The sequence below is a fragment of the Chlamydotis macqueenii genome, chromosome 1 (genome assembly GCF_036417535.1).
Source record: "Chlamydotis macqueenii isolate bChlMac1 chromosome 1, bChlMac1.mat, whole genome shotgun sequence".
NCBI classification, from domain to species: Eukaryota; Metazoa; Chordata; class Aves; order Otidiformes; family Otididae; genus Chlamydotis; species Chlamydotis macqueenii.
In genome coordinates, this window is record NC_141556.1 from 22628906 (window position 1) to 22647790 (window position 18885).

The 18885-nt window shown below is 40.8% G+C and overlaps 1 long non-coding RNA gene across 1 annotated transcript in view; it reads left to right on the top strand.

Moving 5' to 3' along the window:
• The window catches only part of LOC147601986 (uncharacterized), a 36340-nt gene extending 17726 nt beyond the window's left edge, over positions 1-18614 (top strand). The window contains exon 3 of the long non-coding RNA XR_015257556.1: positions 17818-18614. This is a non-coding gene — a long non-coding RNA (uncharacterized LOC147601986). The remainder of the gene's footprint in view (positions 1-17817) is intronic.
• The last annotated feature ends 271 nt before the right edge of the window (positions 18615-18885 follow it).

Genomic DNA, 18885 nt, shown 5'->3' on the forward strand with positions numbered 1-18885 from the left:
TATACTCTAAATATTTATTAACAACAGTCCAGTGATTCTGTGGGAGAGGTACAGACCAGCCATAGCGTGGCACTGCAGAATGCACTACAAGAACAGCAGGAGGGGATGGGGAATGCCGTTATCAGAAGTGGAGAGAAAAGGTTTCCTCCTTCCGGTAAATCTAGCCTTACTGAGACTAATAAAATATAAGGGAGTAATAAAAAAAAACCTCACCAGAACATGCTGCCAAACATAGAGACATGTTTCCTAGATGAGAAATATAATTTCTCAGCTCCTGCTGAGCTCACTCCAACTTGAAAAGTGTGATTTGGTAGGCAGGGTCCATTACAGAAGCAAGACACCACTGCTTGGTGGTGGTTTGCTGCACTGAGAAGTAGTGGCTCCTGGCCAGCACACCTGCTGCTGGGTGCAGGAACGTGGAAAGCAGCACCTGGCACCAGTTTTTTGGAGACATTCTGGATTAAGCTGTTTTGCCCCACAACAGGAGGTATGGCTCTGGCTTTTATAGGAAAGGGTTGTTACGGCAGTTTGTGCCACGTCACTTGACTTTGATCTGTGCCAAACTATGCATATACAGAAACTCAAAGCAAAGGATAAATTTCTCAAGGTGTATGTAGGAGATGAAGTCATGGGGTATTCAGGGTGTTACAGACAGATTTTACATACTGCTGTTACTTAAATTAGGGTGTATTTAGTTTAAAACTAGAAGAGGGTTTTTAACAGCATCAGTGTATGTATGTCACACCATGGGAAAGACAGAGAAAAAGAAACATGCACCATCAAGAAGCAGTAATTCTACCTTCATCCAGCATTATGGCTACAGTGCAGCAGGGGAGGGGTGAGAGGAACTACTACTGTGTCACAGAAGCTGCTGATATTTCTACTGTTGCCACTGAGGGAGCAAGAGCTATGTTTGGAAGCAAATAGATCCACCAGCTGTGGTCCACCAGTGAATCTCTGGAAACCTTACCCTCCCCCTGGTCCTCCCTATTCTCTACTCTGGCTCATTATAGGAAACTCTTTCAATTCTAATGGAAAGGACTGCTCCTTCTATCAATAATGTATCTCATGCAGAAGATCAGAAGCTGCCCACACACTGTTGCAGTTGTTTTATTGTAAAAAGAGGCTATGGTCTACCTGCTTTTATTGGAATGTAGTCCTTCTCAATTCATTAAGACTAATATAATAAAATAATAGTGAAGCTGGGATCTGTTCATTGAAATCTGACCCTGGTGTTTTAGGTTGACACGATCGTGCGGTTTTCAAGATATTATTTGTCTATTTGAAGTCAAGTAATTGCTTCATCCACACTGCCAACTATATTCATTGCTCTGGATAGCTTAATTAATATAAGAGCATTCACAAAATATTTTTGTGCCTCATTTGATTTTTCTGAAAAAGGTGAAATGTTTGTAGGATACTTTGATGCCCGAGTTCATAAAATGAGGAATAAGCCAAATTTCTAAATGGCTTTTAGAATGTGTCTGGAGCCAAGCCTTTAGCTGCGTTAAATGGTTAATATTCTTTTACCTTGCTCTTCAGATTGCAAATCTGATCTCATAAATCCCAGAGTATCACTTTTCAATGTTTTTTTTTCCTGCTTTTTTTTTTCCTGTAAATCTGTTGCCCCAATTTCTACAATATTCATGACTGCGAAGTGTGTGCAAAGTAAGTGCTTGCATCAAATTAGTTTTTAATATTGCGTGATGCAGCAGGTGTAAGTGCAAAATGCATCTGTTATCCCCGAGCAACACCTACATACCTTCAGCTTGCTTCATCACTGAAGCTATAAGTGGCTTTACAGCAATAACGACAAAACAATATTGACATTTAATATTATATTCTGAAATAATGATTCTGACTTAAAAGCTAGAGTGATCAGTAGCAAAAAACTGACATGGATCGTGAAGAAGACTGGTCATCTGATCAAAAGTTTAAAATAAGTAAAGTTAAAAACACCACTAAGTGCTCGGCAACACAAGTTTACTGATTGGTGGCAGGAAATTTTTTAATTTTCTGGAGGATGTGTGTTTAAGAAAGTTGCATTCTTGTGTATCGACTCATCCAACATTACTAATCTTTGGGAACACTGTATTCTTCCTATGTCAGCAAAGTTAATAATTATAACATATAAAAATAGCTAAATACCCAGAATATATAATTATTTTGTCACTCACAAGTCAATTATTTTAGTTCAGCATGAACTGTGCATTTTGCCCTTAATACAGTTCTTGCATAATTCATTTATTACTTTATTAAAAAAAACAACAACCTCAAACCCAAAACCTTGCAGCAGTAAAATGTGGTAAGGACTGTTATGCAAAAGACTAACATTGATTTGTTTGTAGTATATCAGAGGGAGTTGACAGGCTGTGCAGGAACTGGAGAAGAGTTAGGACTTAATATTTTCTCTGGTTTGATGTCCAGATTCCCTGATTAGATTTGTAGACAAATTATGATTGTAGCTGTTTCACAAACATGTGGTAATACATGTCCCTGCACTGAGGAGCATAAAAATCTGCTAACACAGGGGTGTTTGAGTGTGTTTTCTCAGCAACCAGTCCACAGGTCCTTTTCCTGGGAGATGTTACAAGTTGGGTGGAGTTTGTTTTGGTTTTTTTTTTTTCTCTTTCCCCAGTTTCATTTGAAATGTTTATTCTGCTGTGAATAAAAGGAACATACGAATGGTTCCTTAAGCAGAGGCACCTACACAGAATCTAAAATCACAGAATCACAGAATCACAGAATTATCAAGATTGGAAAAGACCTAAAAGATCATCCAGTCCAACCATCACCAATACTTCTCAGCTAAATCATATCCCTCAACACAACATCCAAACGTTTCTTGAACACCCCCATGGTCGGTGACTCCACCACCTTCCTGGGCAGTGCATTCCAGTGCCTGACTACCCTTTCCGAGAAGTAATATTTCCTAATGTCCAGCCTGAATCTCCCCTGGCGCAGCTTGAAACCATTGCCTCTAGTTCTATCACTGTCTACACGAGAGAAAAGGCCGACCCCTAGCTCACTACAACCTCCCTTCAGGAAGTTATAGAGAGCTATAAGGTCTCCCCTGAGCCTCCTCTTCTCCAGACTGAACAATCCCAGCTCCCTCAGCCGCTCCTCATAAGGCCTGTGCTCCAGACCCCTCACCAGCTTCGTAGCCCTCCTCTGAACGCGTTGCAGGGCCTCAATGTCTTTCTTGCAGTGAGGGGCCCAAAACTGAACACAGTACTCGAGGTGCAGCCTCACCAGTGCCGAGTACAGGGGGACAATTACCTCCCTGTTCCTGCTAGTAACACTGTTTTTGATGCAAGCCAGGATGCCGTTGGCCTTCTTGGCCACCCGGGCACACTGTTGGCTCATGCTCAGCCGAGCATCAATCAGTACCCCCGGGTCCGTTTCCTCCACACAGTCCTCCAGCCACTCCTCCCCAAGCCTATAGTGCTGCCTGGGGTTGTTGTGGCCGAAGTGCAGGACTCGGCATTTGGTCTTGTTGAACCTCATCCCATTGGCTTCAGCCCAGCTCTCCAGCCTGTCCAGATCCCTCTGTAGGGCCTTGCTACCCCCAGGCAGATCCACACTCCCAGCCAATTTGGTGTCATCTGTGAACTTACTGAGGGTGCACTCAATGCCCTCATCCAGATCATCAATAAAGATATTGAAGAGGACAGGCCCCAGCACCGACCCCTGGGGAAGACCACTTGTGACCGGTGTCACAATCTCAGCATGGAATTGCCACAGACCAATTTGGAGAGAGTGTAGGCTGCTGTTAACCTTTTGTTGGTCTGTGTGAGAAAGAAAGTTAACCTCTCAAAAAGAGGCAGCTTTGAAACAAATGCAATGAGACTGTTCCTAGCTCCCACCTCAGCCCTGTATCAGTGCAAGAGCTATATGAAGTTCCAGGAAACAATTCTCTCTTCATAGACATTGTTGAAGCTGATGTAAAGGGCCCTTCACTCACAGTCTTGCATGGGGGTAAACAGGATCTCAGGGTAAACAGAGATGGCAGAGTCCGTCTGTGTAGCACCATGGGGATTTTGTGGAGAAAAGTACTCTCTTGGAAACTGCTCTGATATGTTATTGCAGTCTTTGCAGCAGATCTGGAGGGCATGACACAGTTGTCGAGTCCTCTTTACCTCCTGACATTTTATGCTACACTTTTCCATGATGTGACACAGCTAAAATTCTGTGCCTGCAGAGCAAGGTGAGAGTAACAGGTTTACTGACTCCCGTGATTTAGTGTAGGAATGCCACATTCCATTGTGACTCAGACCATGCTGGATCCGTATTAACGCGAATATATTTACTGTAAAGAAAGTAAGAATAAAAGTGGTTACCTCACTTCTCTTTCACCATTCTGTCTAACAAAGTTCAATATTTTCATTGTCTGGTATCTTTCACAGATGTTATACTCCAGAACTGTGAAACAGGCTGAACCACAACAAATCTTGTTTGAAGTCTTGGTTACTTTGCAAACGGGTGAATCTTATCCATTTCGTACTTTGCATCTCAGATACAAATGACTGGCACAGGCAATTTCCACTGTGTAAATCATTACACAGCTGGGGTGAACAGCCCTCTAGGATTATCAGACTTAGGTCTTCCTCTGAGCACAGTTCAGTTTGACTAATCATGGTCTGCCAGTCTAACTTGCTTCCTGCAGATTTGAATATCTAGGCTGATCCTGTCCCTTACTTCCTTTCCTGTAAATGCTTGCATCACAGCAGCGCATAATGCACATCTAAGAGTTAGTGCTGCGTTGAGGAGACGTGGTAATGTCCTTCAGTCAAGAGACCATTCCTCCGAGGGAAGGAGGGCAAACAGGTCACAGGGAAAGTGCTGGAGCCCATACATGACACAGACTGGGAACTGGAGGGGTTTTTGAACTCTCATTTACCTTGGAAGAGGAATTGTTTTTTAATGTGCTGAAGGCTGAATTAATTATTGAACTGTTGAAAAGGAGGCTACCAATCACCAGACAAGTGAAGACAAGACTATTCTGTGACCTTGAATGGCTACAGGATTTGCTGCCAGTTCAATTTAGCATTCAATTTGTTGCTGATGTTGCTTCTTTTCAGAAATATTGGAGTCATGCAGTAGAAAACACAGGGCATATACTGAAACATTGCTTTTTAGGTCAGCAAGAGTTTAGAAGGCTGTTACTAATGTACCACATTGCATTGCTAAATGCACTGTGGAACGGGGTCATGAGAGTTGGCTTTGTCATTAGGTGCTGAACTTGGAAAGCCTCGGTTTTCAAATCACACATCTTTACTCTGGAGGGTAATTACAGTAGCTGATTACAGCAGTAGGTCTTTATCTTCTGTGAGGACAGCCAGTAGGGGAGCAGAGGAGCTTGTTATACTGAAAAGCAAGCAGATCCAGTTGCCTTTTTGTTTGCTTGTTTTTCTGTAGAGCTTACCTCCTCATTTAGCAATTCCTCATTAAAAAGCTCATGTGGATGCACAGACCACTGCTATGATAAGAGGAATGGCACAGTGCAGCTTCACTCTTTTATTGTTCTAGTCAAACTCATCTCACCTTTTTGCAGGAAGGGAGCAATGACAAAGATATCACATTGCTAGTTCGTTCTTAAACAGCTTTCATTTAACTTGCTTGTTGTCTTGAAGATTGGTATTTCATTTCCAGGTTCCATCTTACACTTACAGCGATGTAAACCAAAAAACTTTTGTGACTAAATGACAATATTTCTTTCAATGCTTTCCTGGATGTATTGCTTGCTATGGTTGACATCCTGATGTCAGGAATGCTGAAACAATTTCTAGACACGCAACACGCATTGGTGTGCACTGATCTGTTGTAACTGTTACTAACCTCAGCTGCACACGGATGTCAGCAGATATGGATCTCTACTTCCAGAAAGACTAAGGATCAAGTCTTCAGGTTTCGTCTTGCATTTCGTTCCTCATATCCAGGTGACTGACTTATCTGTGGAGATGGGGGTATATTAATTTAGGTTGAGCTCTTGGAAAATGTAGAATTGTAAAGATGCCATTATAGTTTGGCACACTTGGTACCAACAGGTGTCAGTTTTGTAGTGTATTTTTATTGTTCAGGGTCTGCTCCTGTTCTGCTTTGCTGGACACTTTTGCTCCAGATGAGTAACACACCACACACACAGATGTACACATAGCTTGTCATGATAATGAAGGCTATTAGGAGAATATTTCATATTGCAGATTGCTAAATTAAACAAAGCTCATCTAGTGATACGGTATTAGACAATGGTACCTGGGAAGTGGAAGGAAGAATGTAAAGCACTTAAGTCTAGCTGATGGCAAGGAAACTTGCAGTACTGGCAGTTACCCTCTTCTTAAATAAGGGCTGGACTTCTTGCCTATAGTTTATTGGCTTGATGCTTCAAAGGAAAATGATTAAGTATGTTACTTTTTATGTGTTTATGGAAAAAACACTTCATCCCTATTTTCTGTACAGCAATAAGTAAATATCTAATTTTTTTTTTATTTTATTGATAGTAACAACAAACAACTGTTGATAGTGACTTTTAAGTCAAATTAATATGATACATGTAACAGGACTAAGATTTGCTGGATCACTTTGAAACATCAAAGCCAAAATATTTTAAGAGTGGTGTCTAAACTTAAGATCTAAATTAATAGTTAAGCCCATAAAAACAGATTTACAAAGAACCTTCATATCTTCTTCACAAATATTTGCTTTTTTTCGTCTTCACATGCCTCATGCAATCTATGATTTGTAGCAAAAACCTGGTTTGGTATTTACATTTCAAATAGAGAAGAGCAGGGGAACTCCCATCTTAGCTGAGCAGAACAGCTCTGCATCTGTACCTCTCCAGAGACCTTCAAAGTTCACAAATTAGGTGTCTGTAGGTCCAAATCCTCAATCAGTCCTGCCTGGCAGGGGTGATGTGAGTGTATCTAGCCCACAGTGGCATCATTGAATTCAGTTAAAGGCATAAAGCAAAATACAAGGACATCTCCATTTCACATATTTCATATATGCAACAGCAAACACATTCCTGTTTTTCCTTTTTCCTTTTCAAGGACAAAAGAATTTTCCCCTTTGACATTGCATTGGGAGACTTTTCCCCATTTTTAATCCCATCTGCTATGATGTAGTAGGCAACATTCTGTGTGGATGACTCAGGATACTATTCATTTTTCAAGTTTTATCACTCCCTGGGGGTACCATTCTGGAAAAAATCATGACGGCAGGTCCTTTTAAGGTAGTCAAGACTGACTTTGGAAAATCCTAGGTGGGGGCAAAAAAGGGAAGTCTAATTGGGCACTCTGCATAAAGACAATGTTTTGGTGTGACTATACTTTTATTAACCTGGGCAATGTGAAAGCTTTATGTGAAAGCGTCTCACTCATATAAAAGGTTTAGATAAAATATATTATAATCTGTGAAATGATGCATTTGTCACTTAATTGTTCCTTAATTGTGCAGTTGTGTGGTGCAGGACTGTACTGACAGCTTCAGTTGTTCAAAAACTAGAAGCTGAGCTCTCAAAGCCTTGTCTTAAAACCATGATTTAAAAGATAATGGGTTATATTTGCTGATCTATTAAAGCCACTTTGAAAAGCATGCTTAAAACAACACTGCAAAGCAGAAAAGATGCCTTATTTCCTTCCAGAAGTGGATAACCACACCACAGTAAGATTTTAGTTGTCTACTTAAAATTGCTGCAATGTGCTGACTTGATGCTGTATACAATGCTTATGAGGAAGTAAAAAGCACCTTATACTTAAATGCAGCAAAATCAGAGTTGCTCTGGCTTAGGTGAAAATCATAAAGGTTATGTGGTGGGTTGACTCTGGCCAGCAACTGAGAACCCACCCAGCTGCTTGCTCACTCACCTTTCCCCTGGTATGGGGAGAAAAAGGAAAGAACGTGAAAAGACTTGTGGATTGCGATAAAGACAGTTTAATAGGTGAAGCAAAAGCTGCACATGCAAGGAAAGCAAAATAAGGCATTTATTCACTACTTTCCACTCCCTGGAATGTAGGACCTCAGCACGCGTAATGGTTAGTTGGGAAGACAAATGCCATAAACAAGCATCTCCCCTTCCTCCTCCTTTCCTTGAGCTTTTATCACTGAGCACAACGACATATGGTATGGAATATCCCTTTGGCCAATTCAGGTCACCTCTCCTGGCTTTGTCCCCTACCAGTTTCTTGCCTACCAGTAGCCTACTCACTCGTGAGGGGAAGAGAATGCCTTGACACTGTGCAAGCACTGCTCAGCCATGGCCAAAACACTTGCGTCTGATGAACACTGGTTTAGTCACAGACCCAAAATGTGGCATCATACAGGCTGCTATGAAGAAGGACAACTCTGTCCGAGCCAGAGCTGGTACAGCTCATCAAGATAGAAGGTGTAGGGCATGAAGAATTCATCAGGAATTTGCCCCCTACCCTTTCTGTCTGCTGCTTAAAAATATAGCGCTCTTGATAAGCAAAGGCTTGGTCCTCATCAATATGTGTCACTCTTCTCTGACAGAAAATGAGTGAAGATTGTACACTGGCTTGTTGTGGCAAGACATTCTGTCTGCAGTCATCTGAATCCTTTCTGCAATATCAGATGTCACATCTCTTCTTCTGAAGAATGGTAATTCCATAGGACATGCTGAAGCAAATTGAGCAAGAGCGTAGGTTCAATTTTAATAAAAAAAGGACGGTAACAGTACTTGCAATGTGCCACACTTTTATCTGATGTATGAAAGAAAATAAAATGCAGTATATAACCTCAGTCTTACTCACGTCAGTAGAAGTTACATATACAAAATTGCAAAGGCTCAGCAAAAGTAAAATGTACCTAAGTTGCTTTATTATATCAGTATAAAAATGATTGGCGTAGTATAAATGATTAGTATAGATTATTAGTATTAATACAAAATATTATAAAGCATAAATTTTACAATTTAACAGTGAGTTTTTTGTTTATTTTAGGGTTTCAAATACTATCTAAATGCTTGCACAGTTTATTGGGGAATATGCGCTGCCTGTCTATAATGCCATGGCTGAGTGTAAACACAGAAATAGCTTTGGTATCATAAGCATTTTACATAGGCCTAGTTTTTAGATCAATCTGCTGAAAAATGAAATATGATATTATTACCAACATAAGGTGAGGGACTGAATTTCCCTTCTTAGAGTTGACTGTCCCAGCCAGAGCTTCTCTGGTGGCACAGTACTCACCAGCGCCTTGCCCAGTTCCTAGAGTTATCACTGGGCCTTCCAGATACACATTCCCCTACGGTTTTGAAATGCATCCTCCAAATGGAAATGGAACTTCAAGCTGGCTTAGCCTGGTTTCCAAAGGAAAACAGACATATGTACCTGCTTGCCTACCAGTACTTTGCAAATAATGTTGACAATTCGGCAGTTTTAGTTACAATTGACAAGGGTGTAGGGTCTCTGGGATAATTAAGTTCACATCTTACAAGAATCATGAGCTGGGCAGGAGAGCAATATCATTAATCCAGCATTGAAAGGTCAGTTGTAATTACCTGCTTTCCTTAGCCTGTTAGGTGGCCAGTCAGTGCTGACATGCAGGTTGATCCATATGATCAACATATCAATAGTATGGAGCCATCGGAAGCAGGTGAGTTCTTCCGGGCCAGATGGCAGGAGAAGAGTGAGCTGGGGTTCACCATCAAACAGAGGAGCGAAAGAGAGGAGCTTCTGGCACTTCAATGGAAGTGATATTGCAAACAATATGTAGAGGTAAGAGCTTGGTTTGTTACTGCAGGATGGTAAAGGGATGCTGAAAACATCTGTAGGAGATCATGGTTCATTCGTTTTGTTTTTCTCAATAAGGCTGGTTTATTCTTTCTCTCCTTCCTTACCTGAAGAGCTCTATTCTCTTCAGTCTGCCTGAACATCTTCTTCTGTCCCCTATGTCTAGGTCCTTCAGATTGTGCACCTAAGAAATGATCCTCTGAAGACTTGTAAACCCTTTAAAACCATTTACAATTTGAAGCATTTCTGAAACCATAGGGCATCTACCTTTGTCCTCCTTCTATGTTCACTGCATTTTTACCATAATTAGCACAGTATGTGAAAAACAGAGTACCTTTATTCCTCAAAATAGGGGAAACTGTGTGGTTTTTTTTTAGATTTTTCTTAATAGCTGAAGTAGGGCAAGAGTTTTCTAATAAAGAGGAAAGCAAAATGTAATGTCATTTTCCCTGCAGTATCTTTCAAATATATTGTGCTTGTAATTTAAATAAGCAAGGATCATTAATTCTTCTAGCAAGTGTTTATTAACTTTTTATTGCTTACCCTAAAATGTAAATGCAATATGAGAAATTTAGCTCATTATTTGCCAGAGATTTTAATTGTTTTATTTTCTTTAAGTCATGTGCCTCTTTGATTACTTTGTACAAAACTTGATTATTTCAACTGTTTTTATTCTATTAATGCAAATTTGTTTCATATTTTTCTAATGTTAAATTCAAGATTAAATTAAAACATTAAGTTGTACAAATGAAAAAGCAAGAAAAAATTACCCTGTAAGCCGAAACAAAATAGTAACAAAACATTTTAAAAAAATGAATGTCTGCTGTAGAAAATTTTATAGAGTATAATCACTATCTTGAGACAAATGACATATTTTGTTGTATTCTTGTAGCTGTTTATTTACACTAACCAGAAGAAAAGTGCTGCAACATGTTTTCACTTGTCAAATTAACAGATGTTTTTGTTTTGGGGTCCTGTTACTCTCTAGCTTTCTTAAATATATAGTTATTAATATATCAAGAAAAAAAAAAGCCTCACAAAAAGTTATTGCAAAAATTCTAAAAGTTTTAAATTTACCTTGACAACACTTAAAATTACCTAAAAAAGGTTGAATGAATCCTTAATTACTAAATATCAATTATTCATAATATTACCTCGTATGCAAGTAAGACCATTCATAAACCACCAGTTTGTAAAATGTGCACACAAAAATGTATGAATGATGACTTTCTAAGGTAAAGTCATAGAAAATGTATAGGCAAACGCTACAGGACAGCGTTCCCTCAGCCTCTCCCTAAAGGTTCCCACCACTGAAGTAAACAGTAAGACGCTTCAGAAATGCAGCAACATATTGGCAGCTTAGGACAGGCGCTACTTTGGAAATGGAAATATATTACTCCATTCAAGGAGTGGTGGCTGTGCCTGATTCTGTGTAAAAGACTGGCTTTGTATCAGCAGAAATTCCCCTGAAGTTAGATGGAAAAGGAAACCAGTCGCTTGCCTGTAAACCTGCTTGGCCACAACAGCTTGGCCAAATTGCTCTTTGGTCATCACATGACCAAGATATTTGCTGAACCACTCTTTGGAGATTTGTTTGTATTTGTTCCTATTAGCAATGTATTTTCTGGCCTGTCAAGTGAGAAAATATGTGGGATCTATCTGATTTATTTTTGCATAGTCTATTCTATGTCTTTTCTGTGTCTTTAATTAACACAGAATACAGGATTTCATGATTTATTTTAAATGTATATAATAGGTAAAAAATTAAGGAAACTACATAAACATCTTCTTTTCAGGTCACAAAGTCATCTACACAAAACTTATGAAAGGCCATAATTAGAGCTGCCACACAAAAACTTACTTTGATCCATTGTATGCCCATCTGCTGCATTAAACAGAGAAGTTTCTGTGTAAAAAAATAACTATAGAATGACATTAATTAGCAGCAGAACATCCATAGAAGGTGACCACTGGCAGTCAGTTGGGAGACTCTGCCATTGTCTGCTTCTCCTCCACAGCAGAGGGACGCCCCTGCCTTGCATGAAGGTTTATGGAAAAGAGCTGACCCTTTAGAAATTTACATTCTAGAAAACATTTTACTTTCTTTCTCAAATTAGCAATTAAATTAATTGATTAAAAGTCACAAGAAGACACAAGGTGACGCTTCTCAAAAAGGCAAATTGCTGACTGATGGTCCCTTGCCTGTTGTAAAGTAGATTCCAAGCCCGTGACTTTGGCCAAGTTGGTCTGAGAGATGCTGCTTTGTAAAGCAGGGATCACCTTGCTGGCAACAACCTGCATCTGTGTAAAGCAGTGTCTCCCGAAGCCAGAACTCTCTGGAAACTGGTAGCCGGGAGCTTTGGGCTCCAACAGATACCTCCCTCAAGGTGTCAGAGCTAGGCTGGCTCTGTGAGTATTTGCCTTTGGGATCAATGCAATACATTGCTGACTCCTGCTCTGCTGTATCCATGTGCTGGCCTTGAATCATATCGAGTAGAAAGCCTGATCTGTCTCATCCATTCAGTTTTGTTTGAAAAGCTCCCAGGTAGTACCAAGTGACAGCATTGCTTCTGGTCAGCAATCTGTTAATATGGACTAATTTGATTATTCTGGTTTTGATTATGCTACCTTAAAAAGGATGTAATCAGCTACCTTTACCAGGTAAAAATTAAATGAAGGATCAAGGTGAGAAAGGTATATGAATATGAACTGGCTGTTGAGAAATATGAGGGAAAAAGCAATAAATTAACTTAAAATGCCAAGAGTGATACCCTGAAATTAAGTTTTTGTCGTAGTTCAGCCCCAATGGGGACCAGACTACGCAGTCTCTCTCTCACTCCCCCCACCATCCAAGAGAATAGGGGGAGATGATATAAGAAAAACAGCTCGAGGTTTAAGATAAGGATGGGGAGAAATCCTTAAAGTTACCGTTACGGGCAAAACAGACTTGACTTGGGGAAAACTATTCATTTATTTCTAAAACTAGCAGGAGAATGAGACAGGGAACAAGATAATCTCCCCCCACCCCTCCCTCTTCCCGGACTTAACATTATCTCTACTACCTCCCGTCCCGAGCGGCACAGGGGGGAAGAGGGAATGGGGGTTGCGGTCAGTTCATCACGTGTTGTTTTACGCCGCTGTATCATCGTCGGGGGAAGAATTCCTTGCATTCCTCCTCTGCTCCAGCGTGGGGTCCCTCCCATGGGCCACAGTCCTTTGTGAAACTGCTCCGGCGTGGGTCATCTCTTCCACGGAGTTCAGTCCCTCCAGAACAGCTGTCCCAGCGGGCCCTCCACGGGCCACAGCCTCCTTCAGGCCTCCACCTGCTTCAGCGTGGGGTCCTCCATGGGCTGCAGGTGAATCTCTGCCCCTCCGTGGACCTCCATGGGCTGCAGGGGGACAACATGCTCCACTATGGTCTTCACCACAGGCTGCAGGGGAATCTTGGCCAGGAGCCGCATCACTCCTGCCCCTCCTTCTTCACTGACCTTGGCGTCTGCAGCCATTCCTCACAACAGGCTGGCAGACGCCTCTCAGGATCCTTTTTACATCTTATTCATTTCTCATCTCCTCTCCACTTCTTGCAGCCAGGCCGGGCCGAGTTGGGCCCAGTCGGCTGCCTGGCAGGAGGCCAGAGGGTGAGGCCTGCATGGCCCACAAGGCTCGCGCCTCCCCCTCTCTGCCCCCGCTGAGCTGCTTCACATCTTCTCCCTTTTTTTTTTCCTGTTTTCCCCTTCTTAAATACATTATTGCAGAGATGTTATCACGGAACATTCTGCTACCAATTGGCTCAGCCGGCCAGCAGCGGGTCCGCTCTAGGCCTGGCCGCGTCCACTGAACAAAGGGGAGCAACTTCTAGCAGTTTCCTACAGAAGCTACCACCTTAGCTCCCCCCCCCCCCCACTAAACAAAACCAGAACAGTTTTAAAACATTTTCAAGATAACAGCTTGCTTAACCCAGAATCGTTGCTAGTGAGGGCCAGAAGGGATTTGCATAGGGTATAGCTCTGACTGCAGCATTGGGTGCGTCAACCGTAGATCAGTTGCAGAGTCTACCTCATTTCCAGCCCCCAAAGCCTCCAGCAACAGCAGCAACTTTCTCCTGCTCGTATCTCCCGCCTTTGAATCGGGATGTTATTAATAGTGAGGCAGCTAAAAAATGCAGTGCCAGTAGTGGTCCTCCAAAGGCAATACTGCACATGCAAGCTCTCCAAACAAGCAGAGCCCACCTACTAATGGAGAGAATGCAGAAGGTCACAGGGTGTGGTTTATACGAATAAGAGTCATGTGAAACATGAACTCTAGGTGCTAGGGAATGAATCATATTCTGAACAGTCTATAATGAGAATTATACTTGCACAAATACAAGCAGTAGTGTGAATGAAATTCAAGAAATTGCTGTTCATTCCCCAGTAAGTTACTCCCCTTCATAATTCACTGACCATGCCCTCTTATTCTACTACAGTGGCAAGTAAAATGGTTTATTTAAGCTTAAATGCAGTCTTTATAGATTAAACTGTCACCTGAATAGGTCACAACCTTAGCATACTTTGCATCAGATGAGATATATTTTAAAGATTATTTTTCTTGCTGAAAGAAGGTAACAGTAACACTGGTTTTTAAACCTATTTATAATTGAGATACCTTCTTTCCGATGTATCTTGGCTAATATAATTTTCTTGACAAGTCTTTTCATCTTGACTATTTTTAGAGTGTATAATCCTCCATAAGTGATACAATAACATTTTTTTCATGGGTACAGACTGTGACATGACAAACTTGATACTGTGGTCTATTAATGTCAATAATCTGAAGAAACATACGTTTTGAAGCAGAGAGCTGCTAATTAAAAACACATAATACACAAATTAAATTCACCAGAGAAATAAAAACAGTTCTTCACTTACGAAGAAATAAAACAAATTCTTTTCTAAACTAATCCAATGTTTTTCAAACGGAGGAAAGCAATCAGCCAAGATGCAAGACATAACAATTTGCCAGCTGAAAAGTGCTAAAGCTTGCAAATGTCATCACAGCTTTTCTTGAGACTTGCATTTCTTTTCCTGATGGAACTGGAACCTGGAATTCTCCCTTTAATTTTATTAGGGATGTACTTTAGCTTAAAGAACAAAGGGAGATCAATTTTGTAGCATGGAAAAGATAAAATATAAAATAGGTAAGGAGGAAAGGAATAAAGCATACCCATATCCACTGGAGACTAGACAAGAAATAGCCTTGAATGCTAGCAAGGGAAATTTGGATTTAACACTGAGGATTGTTTTCTAGCAGTCAGAATACATAAAGCCTGAGAGTTTGCCAAAGGTAGTTGTGGTATTAGGGATTTAAAGTATGACTTAGATGGGAAGTTTAAAGAAGTTAGGCAAGATTTTAAAGAGGTTAAACAACTGTGAGAAATTATTTAGAATCATAGAATAGTTTGGATTGGAAGGGACCTTTAAAGGTCATCTAGTCCAACCCCTCTGCAAGGAGCAGGGACATCTCCAACCATATCAGGTTGCTCAGAGCCCCATCCAACCTGGCCTTGAATATTTGCAGGGATGGGGCATCTGCCACCTCGCTGGGCAACCTCTTCCAGTGCTTCATCACTCACATTGTAAAAAATTTCTTCCTTACATCTAGTCTAAATCTACCCTCTTTTAATTTAAAACTATTACCCCTTGTCCTATTGCAACAGGTCCGGCTTAAGAGTTTCTCCCTGTCTTTCCTGTAGGCCCCCTTTAGGTACTGGAAGACCCCTATAAGGTCTCCCTGGAGCCTTCTCGTCTGTTAGTTTGAGAGCTCCACTTTTTTTTTTCTCAGCTTTTGTGTACTGAAGGTGAAGAATGGAAAGTTCAGTGAGATAAAACTCCTGTCCCTAGTCCCTCTGAGGATATTTTTTGAGTAAGGGAAGATAAAAGTTACAGCAGTTTGAACATTCATTTACTTAAGTGACATCCTCTTCTCTAGGCTTAGATTTTTTGTTTGTGTGTTTATTCTTCCTGGGCAGATGGTGTGAGTATAAGGAGCAACAGAGATTACACCACAGTTGTGTTAACACCGTTTTTATCTTTTCTTTGATGTTGCCAACTGTTTCATTTTAGTAAGGCTCTTGCCGCTGGTGCATGATTTAACTGAAACACATTTCCAGAAATTTTCTGGAGAATAATACAGCAGTGAGGTAGAATCTACTTTTTGTGCATTTTGTATCCTTGGTTTCCTTGGAGAGGCTGACCGTTCACTCCTTGGTAAGTTGGTGCTGAATTTCTTATTTTTCTTTTTTAATGGCTTTATCCTAGATATTACCTCTGCTCTTACCACATATGGATTATTCTGAATCATGGAAAAGGATAAATGAGTAAAAAATGCTCCTGTATTTTACATTACCTCATAGATTAGGGATTTTTCCATATCATATATTAATAATAATAATATCAGATCTGGTTCCTTGCTTGGGCTTCATCTACATTTCTGATTTGCTTCGATGCAGACCTAAGATCTGACTCACATCAAGGAGGAAGGATCTGTAGATTTTAACTTCAGATATTAACCTCTGAAAATAATATGACCTCAAAAAAATACACACTTCCCTACCTTCAGAATTTTTCCAAATTACCCATTCCAAAACGTAAGGTACACCACATAGTCTTAAAGAAAATGGCATCTGACAGCTTCAGAAAAATTGTGTAGGAGGGAAAAAATATATCATTTTAATTGTCAAAGCACTGCATTTGAGTGCTTCAGAGTTTAACTGTATCTACAGCAGGCAGATAATGAGTGCAGTGAAAATACACCATTGCTCAGATAGTCTCAAATTATTTTTATGCTTTGTTTTACTTAAAATTTAGCATTTAATCTCAACAAATATTGCACATTTAATCCCCAAATATGAATCTAAAGTGAAGCTGAAATCTAAAAACTGAAAAAAAAGAAAGAAAGATAAATTTGTTTTGCTGATGCTTTGGGATTATTTTTCTGCAGTATTTTGTGAAGGCAGGAATGTTCACAAAAATGTTAACTTTGAAGTGCAAAATGTTGGAGAATATTTGATCAATCTATGTTCTGAACTTGTAAGTAAATGTTCATGTATTCTGCATTCTAAGAGCAATACTCATACTGGCAGAAGTCAGATCCAATAGCATGTGACCCACATAAGCAATGAAATCTAACTGAAACTTTTCAAATTGCAGACGGTATGAACTGCTTGCTTGTCAACAACCTTCAGAGCAAAACTTGTTCATCTAATTTTCCACTGAGTGACTCTGAATAACAAATATAATTGAGCAAACTGTAAGCTACTCTTCAACAACTCTTGAACAGATAGATGCTTGATCTGTCCAATTATTCACAACGTATTTGTGCAGCTGTAATAGCAGTGGTATCTGCAGAGGTTCCCTCTGGCAAATTATATCACTGCTAATTTGATGCCTGCTAAGTTTATTCATATAAAGCTCCTACTAACAACTCCCAATGGCTGCAGAATGTTGAAGCAAAGGCTGGGGTTAGGGTGTCATGACTGGGATGGAGAGATGCAGATGTGTTTGCGATGTCCATTGCTGCACAGCTTTTTGTGTCTGTGAACATGGATGCAGTTTTGTGTTCAGTGACAGATTATCACACCTCTCTACAGCTTGCACCTTGGTGTTACAAAGATTACAAAGGTTCTTCTCCTTGCAGTATTTCCCCTTTTTAGAAAAATTGTGGTATATATTTAGTGCAGACATATTGGAAGTTCTTGTGCTTTTCACAGGTGATGTATGAGAGGTGAGTCCACTCTTTAAGACCCTCAGTCCCAGATGTCATACGCAGCATACTTCACACCCATACAGACCCACTTGTAGGATGTTTCATTCGTGGCTCCTGCCTGTTGTTCTAGGTCTTCTAGGAGGAACAAATCTGCTTAAACTCCAAATGACGGAGTTTCTGCTGGTTTCTATCACATCAGAATTGTACTTCAGGCTTTCATATTTCACCCCAATGGTGTTGATTCTGGTTGATAAATGTTTAGATCAAATAACCATATAATTTTCTTATAATACATATAACCATATAATTTTCTTATAATTTCAAGGTAACATGATCTGAAGCCTTGTATTTCCATCTTTCATTAGTTGTACCCTTTCATGCTCTAATTGTTTTCATCATGCCACCATCTGAATAAAAGCTGTATTCCCTTGAGAATACAAGGAAGCTACTCATGTTGGCAACAGAAGAGATTACTAATTCTCAAAACTGGACGTTTTTGAATATGACACTTTGTGCCGGCTGTTCGTGCGCAGTCATGGGCAGTGGGGTGGCCTCTGTGAGGAGAGGCCAGGGCTACCCCGTGCTGGACACAGCCGGTTCCAGCCAGCTCCAACCCACCCAGCGCAGGGCACGGCTGAGCCCCGCAGCCAAAATGGCAGCGCCCCTGGGAAAGTGTATTTGAGAAAGAGGAAAACACTGCATGGCAGTGAGGAGTGAGGAAAAATGTGGGAGAAACAGCCCTGGGACACCAAGACGAGAGAAGAAGGAGGAAAGGAGGTGCTCCAGGCACCGGAGCAGAGACTCCTCTGCAGCCCGTGGAGGATACCATGGTGGAACAGGTCGACATTTCCTGAAGGACTGCAGCCCATGGAGAACTCACACTGGAGCAGGGGAAAAGTTTGAGAGGACAGGATTGGCAGAGAGGAGCTGTTCTGGACTGACCACAGCCCCCGACTCCCCATGCCCCTGCATCGCTTGAAGGTTGGAGCGGGCGGAAGAGTCGGGAATGAAGGAGTGAAGTTGGGCCTAGGAAGAAGGTGTGGGTGGGGGGAAGGTGTTGTTTTAATTTGTCTTTGTTTCTCACTGTTCAAATAGATTTTAACTGGCAATAAACTAAATTAATTTTCCCCAAGTCCAGTGTGTTGTGCCTTTGGTGATAATTGGTAAGTGACTTCCCCATCCTTATCTTGACAAATGGGCTTTATTTTCCCTACCTTATTTTCTTCCCCTTGTCCTGCTGAGGAGGGGGAGTGTGAGAGCATCTGGGTGTCTGGCAGCCGGCCAGAGCTGACCCACCACACATGTAACCTCATGAAGTCAAATGTGCTTTAAATTACCAAGCATTTTTCTTTAAGTAACAGTGAAAGTAAATTTATGACTCCTATTTACAAAA